Source organism: Ziziphus jujuba, chromosome 6, assembly GCF_031755915.1.
Source record: "Ziziphus jujuba cultivar Dongzao chromosome 6, ASM3175591v1".
NCBI lineage: Eukaryota > Viridiplantae > Streptophyta > Magnoliopsida > Rosales > Rhamnaceae > Ziziphus > Ziziphus jujuba.
Window position 1 is genome coordinate 10,529,669 of NC_083384.1, and position 2,700 is coordinate 10,532,368.

The window sequence follows — 2,700 nt, forward strand, 5'->3', positions numbered from 1 at the left end:
AACGGTTTGTGTCATCCCATTACCATAGGTTGTTGCATCAAAGGCTTCAATTTTTATCTCAAGGAACTAGGTCCGTGGAGGATTATTACAAAGAGATGGAGATGCTCATGATGAGGTTAAGCATGAGGGAGGATAGGGAGGCAACAATGGCAAGATTTCTTGGAGTGTTAAACCGTGACATTGCCAACCAGCTTGAATTACAACAATACTTGGAATTGAAGGAGATGTTGCATGTAGCAGTTAAGCTTGAGAACCAATTCAAGAGGAGGGGTGTTAGCACACGGTTTGGAGGAGTTTCTAGCAGTGAAAGGACAAGTTCAAGTGGCTGGAAAAACAATTCCACCTATGAAAGCAAGCTGAAGCCGAAACTTGGTGAAAAAGCTACCAACCGGCCGAGAAGAGAATTTAAAACCGAATTTGCCCAAGCCATTAAAGGTGAGGTAAAATCTGAACCTAAACCTCAAAAGTCAAGAGAAATTATTTGTTTCAAGTGCCAAGGAAGAGGACATATAGCCAGCCAATGCCGAAAAGAAGGATAATGGTAATTAGGGGTAATGGAGAGGTGGAATCCGAAAGTGAGGCTGAAATCGAGCAAGAAGATGAAGGACTTGATGATGAGGCTGAAGCATTAAACACATCAAATGTTGAGCTAAATTTGGTCTCAAGGAGGGTACTTGCTGTTTACAAGGATGAAGAACAAATTCAACGAGAGAACATCTTCCACACTCGTTGTGAAATACAAGGTAAAATTTGTAGCATGATTGTAGATAGTGAGAGTTATACTAATGTAATAAGTAACCTTGTAGTTGATAAATTGGGCTTAAAAACAATAAAACATCCTGAACCATATAGATTACAATGGCTTAATGATAGTGGTGAGATGAAAGTAAACAAACAAGCCAAAGTAAAATTTAATATAGGTAGATATAAGGATGTAGTTTTATGTGATATTGTACCCATGCATGCCGGACATATTCTATTAGGTAGACCATGGCAATTTGATAAAGATGCTACTCATTTTGGTCGAGAGAATTGTATTGTTTTTAGATTCAAAGGCAAGAAGGTCAAGCTGGAACCATTATCTCCTAAAGAGGTTTACAAAGACCAATTACAAATGCAACAAAGGAGAGAACCCGAAAAGCTTAAGGAAAAAGCAAGTATGGCATCAACAGTTTCACCATCCTTTCAAGAAGGTAAGAATGAGGTTGCTGATCAAGGTAAGGTTTCTAAGACTCATATTGAGTGGAAAGATCAAAGAAAAACTGAAAGAGAGGGGAAAGAAAGTGGCAAACCCGAGAGCTTGGAGAAGGAAGGGAAATCCGAAGGTTTGCGCCAATCCAAGGGGGAAAAAGAAAAAGAAAGAAAAGAAAGGTGAAGTAGCAACTTTTATTTGAGATTAGGGGACATTAATAAGGTTATTGAGTGTAAGAAACCTTTTCTGGTCATGATTTATAAAGAAAATTATTTTAATGATCAAACTAACTTTGAAGAACTTGAATTGCCAAGTTCAATGATTTCTCTTTTGAAGGAATTTGGAGATGTCTTCCCAAATGAAATTCCAAGTGGACTACCACCTATTCGAGGGATAAAACATCATTGAATTTGTTCCAGGGGCTGCCATACCAAATAGACCAGCTTATAGGAGCAATCCCGAAGAAACAAAGGAGCTACAAAAACAGGTAAGTGATTTGCTTGATAAAGGATACATTCGTGAGAGTTTAAGTCCATGTGCTATTCCTGTTTTGTTAGTGCCAAAAGAATATGGTACATGGAGAATGTGTGTTGATTGTAGGGCTATAAATAACATTATCATCGAATATAGACATCCCATTCCTAGATTAGATGATATGCTTGATGAGTTGTATGGTGCTTGCATGTTTACAAAAATTGATCTTAGGAGTGGTTATCATCAAATTAGGATGAAAGAAGGTGGTGAATGGAAAATCGCATTCAAAACTAAATATGGGCTTTATGAATGGTTAGTTATGCCTTTTGGATTATCCAATGCACCTAGTATTTTCATGAGGCTTATGAATCATGTAATGCGTCCATTTATCGATAAATTTGTGGTTTTTTATTTTGATGACATTCTAATATATAGCCGAAATTTGGATGACCATGTGGATAAACTTAGGCAAGTTTTGCAAGTTCTTAGAAAGGAAAGATTGTTTGCTAACATTAAAAAATGTGATTTTTGCAAAGATGAGCTTGTGTTTCTAGGATATGTAGTAAGTGCTGCAGGAATCAAAGTTGACCAAGTTAAGGTGCAAGCAATTCAAGAGTGGCCAGTTCCTACTTCTATCATCCAAGTGAGGAGCTTTCATGGCTTGGCAAGCTTTTATAGAAGATTTGTCAAGGATTTTAGTACCATAGCAGCACCATTGAATGAAGTTGTCAAGAAGAATGTCGGCTTTAAATGGGGGGAAGTACAAGAAAAATCTTTTAATTTGTTGAAAGAAAAATTGTGTAATGCACCTTTATTAGTTTTGCCAAATTTTTCTAAAACTTTTGAAATTGAGTGTGATGCTTCGGGTGTAGGTATTGGAGCTGTCTTAATACAAGAAGGAAGACCCATAGCCTACTTTAGTGAAAAATTAAATGGAGCTGCCTTAAACTACCCGACTTATGACAAGGAGATGTATGCTTTGGTGAAGGCTTTGGAGACGTGGCAGCATTATCTCATGCCAAAGGAGTTTGTGA